This window comes from Canis aureus, chromosome 12 (genome assembly GCF_053574225.1).
Source record: "Canis aureus isolate CA01 chromosome 12, VMU_Caureus_v.1.0, whole genome shotgun sequence".
NCBI classification, from domain to species: domain Eukaryota; kingdom Metazoa; phylum Chordata; class Mammalia; order Carnivora; family Canidae; genus Canis; species Canis aureus.
The window spans coordinates 12,721,141-12,734,786 of record NC_135622.1 but is presented as its reverse complement, the minus strand read 5'-3'; the positions used below and the strand labels follow the sequence as shown (position 1 = coordinate 12,734,786).

Below are 13,646 nucleotides of genomic sequence, written 5' to 3'. Positions count from 1 at the left end.
GTTTGTTTCCATTCCTTGTCCCTCGTGCCTGAGGGAATTCGCTTCTGATTTTCCCCATCCTAGTTGCTATCGGGAGGCTGCTTTTCCCATTGGCATTTGACTTCTCTTCTACAGTTCAGCCACTTGGTCAATTGATGAAATCTTTGAGCACCTCCCATGTACTATGTGTAGGGTTCTTTATCTGAGTTAGGAGTCCTTTGCACACCACACACCATGAACCAAAGATGCATGCCTCCACCCTAGCTCTATCCACTTGTAGGAATATTTGTGCCCAGTATCACTAGTGACAAAGAACGTCACCTCTCTGCTAGGATGCCTCTAATACAGCAGAGGATGATGGGTTGCTTCCAAGACCCTTCCATAGAGCTCTGTATCAGTGTCAATAGATTCTATAGGCCCTCTTCACATGAGGCTACAGGTAGCATCTACTGTACATTTGGGTTCACAAACCTCTCCTCATAATGAAAATGTCCAGGGTCCACAGACTGAAACACTGATGTCACCTGAAAGAGCATTGTTTTTAGAGCCCAAAGACCAAGTTTCACCTCCCAGCTATACCTTCTTGAATGTGTGAGTTACTATATACTTCAAGGTCAATATCCTGTACGATGAAAACAAACCCACCTGGGTATCTGTACTGAGGTTGCAGTGAGGACCAAGTGATAGCTCTTTGGAAAGGGACTTGTGAATGTACACAGGGATGAGCCTCAGTAGAGCTGTGTGTCCCCTCTCTCTTCTCAACACTCACCTGCACAGGTGGCTGTCATCTATTCCGCCTTGGACCTGCCTCTTTAGAGATATTAGCTGAGTTATATGGAAGTGGCTTGTTCTGTCTACTTCTTTTTGCTTTCCAATTTCACGAAACATAAGCTGAGAATAAATTCACTTTTAGGCTGTGAATTTCTTTGAGTAGTGATAGGATCTCCTCAGTCCCATTGCCCCAGAAAGGGCTAGCAATAAGTACTGGTCCCAGACACACTCTTCAAAGGAACCCTGGGGACCTAGGGTCAGAGGGAGCCCCAAGTTGGCTGAGCGCAAGTTTCCAAAAGAGGTCCTAAGGGCCAGGTTCCTTCTTGGGTCACAGTCTAAGAGAATTTTCCTTTGGCTTCTCCAAGCAGGCTCACTTCTTCACTGAACATTTTTGCCAACTGCTTCCAGTCCTAATATTTTGGCAGCTAAACAGCATGCTGTTCTGCAAAAGAGTTGGGAAACTGCTGATGGTCTGAGATTAGCAGCTTCTCAGCTCCTCTATGTTCCCACTCAGAACCTGAGGCTGACAACAGGACATGGAACCTCCTAGCCCCTGCCCTGGGCTTCATGCTTTGAAGCCCCCCACCCCCACCATGTCACAAATACACAGTAACTGCATTTATGAAGGAAAACATGACCACTTCTGTCACTAGGGATCTGCTGCCTGACTCTGGTACAGCATGACCCATAACCTAAAACACCTGCTCTTGAAACGACACCATTCTGGCCCCAGGAAAGTGTTTCTTCACATCTCATCTGACATCCTTGACACAAAAGGTGATTGTGTCTGAATGTCAAGATCTGTGGGTTGTATTGTTTCTGATGTTAGAGATGGACATTACTTCAGAATGTGCATTAGCTGGGCAAGGGGGTGGCGACTGATAGGCAGAATCGCTTGGGTGAAAGGAAAGACAAATTAATTAAAATGTCAAATTCCTCCTCTCGCATAGCAAGAATGCAATCAGTTCTTGCATAATGCAATGTGTCGCCTGTCCATTTTCTTGCTTCTCTTCATATTCCAGTTCGTGATTCTGGAGTACCCATAATTAGTGTAGTATTCACAACAGTTGCACATAACAGTGAAGGAATATATTTGCAATTTTCCAACAGTTTATATGACTCTTGTGTGTGTGTGTGTGTGCTTGCACGTGCGTGCACATGCATGTGCTCACACACATGTACATAACTAGATTTCTTAACCTCAGCACCATTGACATCTTAGACTGGTTAATTCTTTCTTGCATTGTATGTAATATGGAATACTTAGCACCATGTTGGGCCTCTACTGGCTAGATACCAATAGCAAGTTGTATCAACCACAGATGTCTTCAGATATTACCAAATGCTTCTGGGGGACAAAATCACCCCCAAGTGAGAACCACTGGTCTATGCATAATGTGCATAAAGGATGATACTGTTTTTTTACACTGGCAACTGCATGGCTATTACATGCTAGAATTGTAGGACAAGTCTTATTTAGCTTGATTTAAGTGACTTTAACCATTTTAATATTCATTAAATTTGTATTGTACCCTTAATTTTAATATAGTCATCTAGATCATTATCACCAATAGAACACATGATGTGAATATCTTGATTGTCTGGCACACATGAAGGACAGGTTGGTCTCATTCCCTTGACCTGAGGCCTCAGTTTAGAGTCTTAAACGCAACATTGCAGGTGCTGGACCTGAGGGTAGAGAGTGGGGGATGGAGGAGGTTGAGAAGAGAGAAGCTAGTTGATCAACCACAGGTATGAGACATAGATGGGCCCTTGGAAATGTAGACCAAGTCGATTATTCCCTCATGAAGACCTCCCTATCCTACCTTAGATTCCAGGGTCCTTATGTCCCACCTTAGGCAGTACTCAGAATCCAACCCCAAAGCACAACCTGACCTACATTCCATTTATTCACTCAATAGGTATTTATGGATCATTTCCATATTCTAGGGGCTGGGCTGGACCATGGGATATAAAATCATTCTTGCTCTTAAGAAGCTCATCTAGAGAGGGAAAAGCCTTATCAGTCCTCTTTCCTTCCCTTCCCCCCTTCTTTCTCCATCCATGAGCCATAATAAAGGAGAAAAATACTTATTTATTTAAGAATCACTGTATTTAAGTCCTGTATTCACTCTTTCTGAATCTTGCCTTCTGCTGTCCTCAGCAACAACTAATTTAATTTAATTCAACAGGAATCTATTTATTATTATCTGACAGGGATCTGTCCTCAGAGGATCCAAAGATGCAGGAAAAAATGGTTCCTGGCCTTAAGAAGCTCACCCAGTAGTAAAGAGGCAGGCAGGTGAGCAGTGCACTCTCTTGTGCTGAGCTGGGGTCAACAAACAAAGTATAATAACAACAGACAAAAAGGAGAAGAAACTTTTTCTGGGGATTTCACCACAGGGTGTTATATGAGCTTACCAGAGAGTATGTGTAACTCTCCAAACAGACTCGAGAAAGAGTGGCAGAGGAAGCAGCGCTGGCAAATGTATGACTGAAAGGGACAAGCATTTAAAGTAAGGAACAGGTATGTGGCACATGGTAGGTACTCCACGGGTTCCAGTTTCCTGCAATTGTACCCTAGCAGTGTCACAGACAGTTTGTTCACTGTAGAGCTTAAATTATCCCCAGAGACTCTAGCCAAAAAGAACAATATTCCTAGGATTTTCTGGCCCTAGCTGCTGGAGCTGTGCCTTTCTCCAACCTTTCATATGTACAGAGGCAGCTACCATCTCTGCAGAGGGGTGAGAGCAAGGGCAAAATGCTAGGCTGAGGGCATCCTGGCTAGTTAATTAGCGGCATTGATTGGCTGCTCCCTTTCCAGTGTGGCTGCAGAAGTCAGAAGAGATAACGTGTGTGTGTGTGTGTGTGTGTGTGTGTGTGTGTGTGTGATATGAATGAGGCTCATTGTTCCTGGAGTTGCCAAAGAATTAGAAGACATTATTCTCATCAAGGAACAAACATTCTTGTTTGGGAGAAAAACATGCCCATGAAATGCATGAGAAGTGACTTTGGAACTTAGAAAGTTTTTAAGCAAAGCATCAGCAAGTAAATCCATGGAGAGAATCTCCAATGCTAGAGGGTCATGGAAGGGGAGTGACGTGGGTGGGTGGGATTAATCCAGGGACATCTCATAGAAAAGATGCACACATTGTCCAGGAAGAAGGCACAGGGTTATCGGTAGGCAGTACACTCAGGCCAGTAAGTTAGCAAGGCGTGTGGGAAGCATAGCAGGTAAATGTGGCCAGGTGAGGCAAAAGGCCAGGCCAACAGAGAGGGCCACTGTGCCAAAGGGCAAAGGGCCAGCAGAGGACATTGGCAATGGGAAAAGGGCTGGTGAAGGGACAATCGGCTATGTGAGGCTAAAATGCTAACTGGAGGAGCCTTCCTTAGAAAAGCTAGGCTGGATAACTTTTTACCTTTTTACTGCTTCAATCCTGAGACCTTCCTTGCAGACAGTCCACTGTTTTGGGTGCCCACCTGTCCCTGGCATAATCCAATCAATCCCCAGCTCCAGGGTGTATCCTGATGGGTTTTAATTAATCTCAGTAACACTGTTCCCCTTGACTCAGGCTAAGCCTGCAATCAGGCCTGGCCAGCAAGCCATGCAGCGGATGTGCCCACGACTTGGGAAGGTAGAAGCAGGAAGAAACTGTCCATCTTCTCTTGTGCAGGATGTTGTATATTTGGCTAGGGAACCTGATCCTTAGGCTATTTGGGATCCACCGATGGGAGGGCTAAGTTACCCTGAATAAAAAAGTCAGCAACCTGTAAGGTTGCTGACTGGAGAATACTAGGATACAGTAGGTGGGGGTCAGCACTACATAGAGACTTGGGGCAAGAGCTTTGGTAACACAAACAGCCCGAGGTTTGAATCACAGGTCCACTACTTATAAGCCATATGCTTTGAATGAACTTCTCTGAGCCTCAGTTTTCTGGGGGATAATAAGTCCCACTCCTCAGGGAGGTTTTGTGGAGTGGAAGCAACTCTCTCTGAAAACCTGCACACCTCCAGCTGTTCTACAAATGCTCACTGAGCACCTGCAAGGTGTCAGATGCTGCACTGGAGATGGGTACAATGGTTTTAAGGGACAGTGCCACCATCATGGCCAACAAGGAGGTGGAGGCATGAGAAAGTAAATACCAATATCATGTACAAAGTGCTAAGTGGAGATAGACCCAGGCTATGAAGAGTAATTTTTTTTAATGCAGTGAACAAGAAGCCCAACTATTGCAAAAGCTCAACAAGCTGGTGACTCAGTTGAGAGGACAGGGGAGCCTCTCTGCCTGTTTCCCATCACTCCCAACACACCAATTCTCTCTTTGCTCTGAGACCTATAGCTATCCTATTCCCTCTGCTCCTCCATCGGATGATCAGGAGGGACTCAGCGCCCCTCACTTCCTCCAGGGACCCTTTATTGGCCTACCCATTAGAGTCACTTCCCAGGGACAGGTTTGCAGCCTGCCTCTGAGGAACACCTGGCATCTCTCCCCTTGGATCCCTAATCACAAACTTCAGGAAAGCTTTCCTATGGAGCAACCTCACACCCCTGCTAAGAGCTACGCCAAGCCAGTGCCTAATCAACCTTCATCCGAAACAAATCCTTTCTTGGATGGGAACTGGGCCAGAATTAATTCTCTCTGCTCAGCCCCAAACCATAACCTTTGTAAAGGATTCTAGAGCTTCCTTTGAATCATCATTATCCCAGAACACTGCAGATCCATAGCACCATTCATCAGACAGTCTACAAGTCTGTCACACCAGCAGTCATTGAAATTAGCTCATTATTTTGATATTCCAGCTTCAAAGTTGCCACAAGTTTCAACGAATCCCTTCAGCAATCCCTATAGCCCCCTTCCCCAGCATTTAAAGTCATTCACCTCCATCTCGGAAAGCACAGGAAGGTGATATTAAACACTGATCCAATTAAAAAAAATTATAGTAGCATAACACATGTACTGAAAAGTGCACACATCATAATGGCAGCTCAATAAATTATCACAATGTGATTATCATGTAACAACCACAGGAGATAAGAAATCAAGCATTGCCAACCCTCTGGAAGCCTACCTTCTCCATCACCAATCCCACTTTCCTCCTCAAAGGCAATGTGTATCCTGACTTCTAACATTAAAGAAGTTTTTGAACCAGAGAAGCACTAAAGGTTTAAAGCCAGAAGGAAATCGGATAACATTTGTCCTTTGGAAAGCACTCCCTGGCTTGGGCAAGGGAAAGGCTGCAGGCAGAGAGGTGAGCTGGGAGTCTGCTGCAGAAATAATGATAGCCAGGACCAGGAAGGGAACAATGAGCAAGGAAAGAGGGAGGGAGGGAGGGAGGAAGGGAAGGAAGGAGGGGTGGGAGGAGGATGGAAAGAGGGAGGGAGAGAGGATGGCAGCAAGGTAGGAGGGTGGGGAGGGGGAGGGAGGGTAGGAGGAGGGAGAGAAAAGAGGGGAAGAAGGGAGGGAGGGAGAGGGGTAAGAGGGAGGGGAAGAATAAATAGGATGGGAACAGAGGTGATGAGGCCAACTTCCTGTCAACCTGCCCACATGTTGTGTTTTCCATGGTCTACAAATTGACTAAATGACCTTAAAAGTCTTCTACCCCCAACCCTGGAAGTCTTTTACTCAAACCAGTCACCCGGAAAAGCAAGCCTCCCACTGGTGCTTAATTCGCTCAAGGAAAGATTAGAGGAACCTGGTTAGCAAGCTTTGGAAGTTGCTCATAAAATTCAGCAGGAGCCTGCAATCCTCAGAGACTTCTATTTTTACCAAAAACACACACAGAGAAGTGGAGAATTTTCAAATGAATTAGACATGAGATTGATCTTTTTTATACAAAAGAGGAGAGAAAAGCAACAGTGATGCTGAGTTTGAACTACTCCCCGCATCCCCCCACCTCCAGTTTCCATAAGCTGCCTCATCTCCTGGCCTCAGTCAGGCCTCAGCTCTGGCACTGACCCAGTCACAGACCATGACAGGAGCCAGGGGCCACAAACGCCTGTGGTTTCACCAAGACAATGAACATAGTACACAAACAGACCCTGTTTCTACACAGAGAAGAATTGCCCAAAATGGCTCCGCCTGGCCTCACCTGAATAATCCAGACGACTTATACTCTAAGTGATAATTGATGTTGAGGAGGCTTAAAATATAACATGATCTACCCTGGGCACCCACTTGGTAAGTCAATGATTATTTCCAACCTGTGTTCTATATGCATCAAGCTGTAGTGTTCCTCAGTAGCACGTTATCAGGTACCTAACAAACACCCTTATCTGTGGCTGGACTCAGTCAAGGACTCCCTGTGTTTCCTCTTAGGAGATTTGCATGAGCTAAATCTGTGGCTGTCCAATAGTGCTCCATAGAACACTTTGGACTTTGTGAAGGAAGCCCAAGAGACCTCAAATAGGCAATACTCTGAGTCCTCTACAAACTTCAGTTGGAGAAGCTCCACCTTGTTGTTTGAGTTTGAAATATTTTATTCCCATTGGTTTGCAATATTGAAGTGCCAACACTATGGATAACTTGGAGAGTTTTCTCTCTGGTTATAAATGTATTTCTTCAGAAGGAACCAGGAAGTGGCTCCGTCAGTTAAGCGTCCAACTCTTGATTTCGGCTCAGGTCATGGTCTGGAGATTGTGAGATCTAGTCCCATGTCAGGCGCTGTGTTCACTGTAGAGTCTGCTTGGGATTCTCTCCCTCTTCCTCTGCCCCTTCCCCTTGTTCATGCGCACGCGTGCTCTCTTTCTCAAATAAAATAAATGAGTAAATAAATAACACAAGTTTTAAAAAAGAAGGAATTGGGACACGAAAAATCCAGCCTGCAAGCCCTGCATGCTCCCACCCCCTTTTCCTCCTCACCTGACAGGCACATCACCCTGAATCACCTAAATATACACTGTTTTAAAAGTCAGCACCGAAGTTTCCATGGGTTCCTCTTACTCAATGTCTTCTCTCTCCCAGGGTAGTTGCAAGAGGTCTCTAAGGATGACATGAAGGTGAAAGAAGTGGCTGTTGGAAGGCATTTTAGGCTTTGTGGGACTTCAGTTTCTTGTCCCAGTGCCTCTCCCTTGCAGGTTCTATGACATGGGTTAGCATCCTCCTTGTTTTGTCTCTTTCATTCATGGAAAGAGGTGGAAATAATGGTCGCAGAGGTCCAGGTGCCTTCCTGGTCTGCATGAGCGAGGCCTGGTTCCAGGAGCATATGCACAGACACATGCCCAGCAGCTGCAGCAGGGCTAGGGGGAAGCTCTGCTTTTAAACTGGGGTTAAGGCAACATAGTAATCCTTTCATAAAAGTTTGTCGGCAGGCAGGCTTATCTTTGTCTTCTCAACTATAATGGGGTGATTGAAAAACTAATTTGCTTTCAAGGAGATAAACCTTGAAAAAGGCTTTGTTCTTCAAAGGGCTGGACAAAGATGACAAACTCAAGTCTTAATGAAGTCAGGCAAGTAAGTGAGTGAGCAAAGGAGACTGTGGTGGGTTTAACAGGAAATGGTAGCTCGTTGGCAACATGGCGGATCCATTTTTCTCATCTTCAGCAATTGCCTCCATATGACAATGCAGGCCTAAGGTTGTCAGGCCCTCTAATGCTTCTGGAGAAGATAAATATCACAGTTGTCTGATCTTGATTTTTAAATACGACAATTAATCCAAATTAAAAAAAAAACACATTTGTAGTCAAATTCATGCACAATCTGGGGGCCATGGCCCTTTGGCTTAGGTCCATTGAGTGAATTATATCAGAATGCTGGAGAAGAGGAGGATTTTGAAGGCTTCAGACTTTAGGGATTGAAAAGAGGGAAGCCTGATCCAGGGAGTGGTTGGAGACATAGGCTCTTCCTAAAGAGAAGGAGAGTTGCTAGTTATCGAGCAATAAGGACCTGAGCCAATGCACCTTGAAGAGGCAGAACCTTGGCAGGAGAGTCTGTGAGGACAGAGCACCAAGTGCCAGAGCCAGGAGGGTCTGGGGAAGAGCCCACTGCCAAGCAGGGCTCTGGGTGGTGGAGCTGCCAACAGAGCCACCAGAGGACCCAGAGGATCTGGACAAGAAGCAGTCAGCAGCAACCAGGAGGGACCAAGGCCCTTGCCTGTTTTCTGTGCCTGACCCAAGAAAGGAGGAAATAATCTCAAAAGAAAGCATGGTGGACTTTCTCAGGCCAGAGTTAATTTCATTTAGAAAATAAAGAAATGTGGGATCCCTGTGTGGCGCAGCGGTTTGGCGCCTGCCTTTGGCCCAGGGCGCGATCCTGGAGACCCGGGGTCGAATCCCATATCAGGCTCCCGATGCATGGAGCCTGCTTCTCCCTCTGCCTGTGTCTCTGCCTCTCTCTCTCTCTCTCTCTCTCTGTGACTATCATAAGTAAATAAATAAAAATTAAAAAAAAAAAAGAAAATAAAGAAATGTGTCCTTTCTTCCAACCCAAAAGTCTTAGAACAGTGATGAACACCCAAGGGTCCCTGTGACCCTTTCAGGAGGTCCTTGAGGTCAAAACTATTTTCTTAACAATACTGAGATAGATATCATTTACCTGCGTCACTGTATTGATGAGATTGGCACACACTTGCAGGAAAACAATGGTCTCACTTAAGAATGTTTTTGATGAAGTGGTAAGAATTAGCAATTTTATTACTCTTGATCCTTGAGTACATGTATTTTAATATTCTGCATGACAAATTGGGAAGTACACATAAAGCAGTTCTGCTGGATGCCGAAGCACGATGGTTGATGAAAAGCACTGTGTGATGGGTCTGAGCTGTGAGCTGAACTAGCCTTTTTCAGAAAGTGGAACACCATTTTTGCTCAAAAGAATCACTGACAGACAAAATGTGGTTATTCAGACTACAGGATCTGGCAGAAATTTTCTAAAATGAACAAAGTGAGTCTGTCACGTCAGAGAAATCGACTGAGTATTTGTTGCCAATGACAGAATTTAAGCTTTTAAACAAAAATTTAAAATTTTTGGAAAACATTGCATCCACCACTGTAAGCTTGACAGCTTCCCAATACCTTAAGATTTGTCTGATGAGACTGGTGGTAAAATTAATGAATGGAATTTTTTGATATTGTATAAGGAAGTGTGTCAACATTTAGAAGATCTCCATAACTCATTCAACTGGTATTTTCCAAGTAACCAATGCACGTTACAAAATTGTACACTGGTAACAGATGCACTCAGAGTGCAAGAGAGACCAATGGGTTATAATGGAACAAAGAATGAAAAATTCATTGATACGATTTCAGATTCCACATTGCAACTTCACTTTAAGTAGCTACTGCTTGTTGAATGAATATGATACCAAAGGGCATCCACAATTACCTGAAAAAGCTATTCAAAGATTTCTCTCATTTCCAACTATACACGTATGGAGGCCAGGTTTTCTTCATATACTTCAAAACCACATGTTCCAACAGATTGAATGGGTTAAGCCAGACATGAAAGAGAGTTGCAAAAACATTAACACAATGCCAGTCTTCTTACTTGATATTTTTTTGTTTTGGAAAATAACCCCATTTAAAAATAATAATATGGATTTATGCTCACATTCAGTGGGTCATCATTTTCTTACAATGAATTACCATGCACTTTTTTTTAAATCCTTAGTTTTAACTTTGAACATAGTAAATCATCATGACCGCCCCACACAGATAACTCTTTGTGGTCTTCAATAATCTTTAAGATAGTAAAAGGATCATGTGACTGTGAATTTTGAGAACTCCTTTGATCTCAAACAAGTCATACCTGTCTTCCTCTGCTTCTCTGGAGAGCCCTGAAAGATCACAGCCTCTAAGATCCCCTGACTTCTACTGTAAAAAGGTTATGATTTGCAATTTAAAATTCACTTTCATGTATACACTATAATTTTCTTCTCCATCAGGACAGCACAATCTGCCTTTCCCAGACAAGTGGGACTGCAAAATGTAAAACTCCTGGTCCCAGACCCCACTTCCAGGCAGACCAGTCAGGATTTTAACCTAGGTGCTCTGACTCTAAGCCCAAAGCTCTTTCCTTTCCTGTGCACCTTCCCTCTGGGCCCAGATGAGCCTTGTCTCCTGTCTCTTTCCTTTCTGATCTTTCCCCTGGTTTGGTCTCACGGACATTGTGAGGCTGTCTTCAAAGAGGAAAACTGAACTTCTTTTTACACCTCAAATATTCTATAATTGACCATGGCAGCTGTACCCACAGCCTGTAGCCCTCTATGCCTCATGACCCAGCTCTCCCCTCTATGACCTCCAAGGGACCAGGGGTGGTCACTTGACCTAGAAGCTAAGACTCAAGAGGCTGAGCCAGGACATCTCTCTTTGGGAATTTGATTTGAGAGACATGGAGAGTGTTGTCAGTTTGATGGAGAATACTGGTACTGAAAGCTCACACTGATTTAATGGACAAGATGGTTGTTTTGTGACCCCATGACAGACGATTAAGCAGAGATGGGTGGAAAGAAATGGAGAGGGAGAGCAAATAAAATGAAACAGCCACTGGGAGACAGAGAAGAAGGTCTAAGGTCCTGACTCCACATGCCTGTTGAGATCTAGCTACTTCCTTTCTGAACTTTGACATCCATGAGGTGGCTCACGCTGTGCCTAGTTACATTCCCACCTTCTAGTGGTGCCACCTCTTCAGATCCTTGCAACTCTACGGGTCTCAGGACCTCTCTAAGACTCGCTCCCTCTGCTGGTGCTCCTGGCCACTCTGGAGGAACATTTTTTCTCTGGTTTGCATTTCCACCAGTGAACTCAAACTGCAAATGGGAGACACACAACCAGCATTTTATTTGCCCACAGTCCCTTTGCTTTGGGGAGTGCAGAATCAGACCCCACCCGCAGTACACCTCGGGAGGCCTCAGGAGTGTCTTCTCCATCTTTGAGTACCAGTCTTTTTCCTTTCCCTTGGAAACAACACTTTTTCCTTCATTCAAAGTAAGATGCAGTGATCAAACACAACTTCAAGTCTATTAAAATCACTTTCAATGGGATTTAGGATCAGATGGATGGATTTCATTTCACAGGATTTATTGGTTAAAAGAGCTTTTCTCTAGCCCTGAACACAAATCTCTGTTTCCTCTGTTTATCCAAAGCTTTAAAACTTCCCTCATGAAGCTCCAAGAGCTAAGGAACCCTGGCTTTGAGAACATGTTAAGCAGAAAGTCTAACTTGTCATAGAATGCCTGAAACAAAAGGCAATGTGTCTTGTAGCCTCTAGCCACATGCCAAGTGTGCCCGGTTAAAGTCTTGACTAGGTTGAGGTGCTCTTTTTTTTTTTTTTAAGATTTTATTTATTTATTCACAAGAGACAGAGAAAGAGAGACAGAGACATAGGCAGAAGGAGGAGAAGCGGGCTCTGTTCAGGGAGCCTGATGCAGGACTCAATCCCAGGACTCCAGGATATGCCCTGAGCCCAAGGGAGACACTCAATTGCTGAGCCACCCAGGCATCCCTTGAGGTGCTTTAATGGTAATTTTCCAACCTCACTTCCCCATCTACAAGCTGCTTGGTGGCCCTCCTCCCAGTCAGCAGACCCACAGACATGTTTGTTCACCTGTACTTATGTTCCTTGTCCTCTTCTTCTGCAGCATCTACACAATGACAATACAGCACTGAGCTGAACTTATGTCAGAGAGGCTGCAGCATGGCAACGCTTCAGTAAGGAGGACAATGTCACACACAGCTGACAGGGAGCACAGTGGCACAGCCTTTCTGAAGGGCAGTGTGGCAACATGTATCAAGCATTTAAAAAGGGGTCATACTTTTTGACACACTAATTTTTAAGAAACTCATCCAAAGGTAATAATAATGTTCTTTAAGGATTACTTCTATGAGCAAAAAAAAAAAAAAAAAAAAACACCAAAAGCAATCTAAAACTCTCCAAGAGTGAGTAATTTTTTAAAATTTATTTATTCATGAGAGACACAGAGAGAGGGGGAAATACACAGGCAGAGGGAAAAGCAGACTCCCTGCGGGGAGCCCAATACAGGACTCGATCCCAGGACCCTGGAATCACACCCTGAGCCAAAGGCAAATGCTCAACCACTGAGCCACCCAGGTGCCCCAAGAGTGAGAAATTAATTAAAGAAGCTATCAATACATTTGACCATTGAAAATCTTCTAAAACTATCTAAAAACATGTAAAATTGCTTATGATAAACTGGTAAGTGAAAAAAGCAGGATACAAAATCCTAATACATGAAAATAATTATGTGTAACATATATAGGATGTGTGATATCTACACATATTAGAGATACCTATAAAACTTATATTTGTGTTATCAATAGTATTGTGGGTGTATTTATGACTGAAATATAATGAAATAAAATGGTAATAGTGAATGTGGATCTACAGGTGAATTTTGTTGTCTTTACGGTTTTATATAGCTTCCTTAATTTTTCTCATGAACACATATTGCTTTTATAAATTGGAAATATTAATGGTACAATCATTTTTAAATTTTTTCAAGGGCTTGATGGGGCTTATGTGACCTGTGGGCAAATGATGGCACCTCTCTGTAAACTGCTCCACTTCTGTAAGATGATAAATAATGCCCGACTTACTTCTCTACAGGGTTGTAAGGATCAAATGCAACTCAATAAAATGCAACTTACAAATATATTATTACTTCTGTTGTATTTTCCAAAACAATCTATTTAAAGTGATGGTTGGAGCAGCTGAAAGCCTTCCCATGACTACCCATTTGAAGCGAGATGAAGTCCCAGCTGTGCAGCTTCAGCCCCGGCCTCTGCCTCACTCTCACTCATCTCCAGTTCTTTGACTTGGACCCTGAGCTCCTGTAAACGCAACTTGGACATGAGGGCCCCCAAACACTACGTTGCTTCTCTCCTTACCTGCAGTCCTGTTGTCCCTCTGCCACACTACCTTTCCCTGCCAGGTTCACCTGG

General features: G+C 44.0%; 1 long non-coding RNA gene across 2 annotated transcripts; it reads left to right on the top strand.

Moving 5' to 3' along the window:
- Nucleotides 1-5,810: 5,810 nt before the first annotated feature.
- LOC144324624 (uncharacterized) lies at nt 5,811-13,324 on the top strand. 2 transcript variants are annotated; one of them, XR_013390058.1, is made up of 4 exons: nt 5,811-6,001; nt 6,345-6,930; nt 12,326-12,536; nt 13,208-13,324. It is a non-coding gene; the product is annotated as an uncharacterized LOC144324624 (long non-coding RNA). The 2 variants fall into 2 exon arrangements; XR_013390059.1 differs by lacking the exon at nt 6,345-6,930.
- Nucleotides 13,325-13,646: the final 322 nt, after the last annotated feature.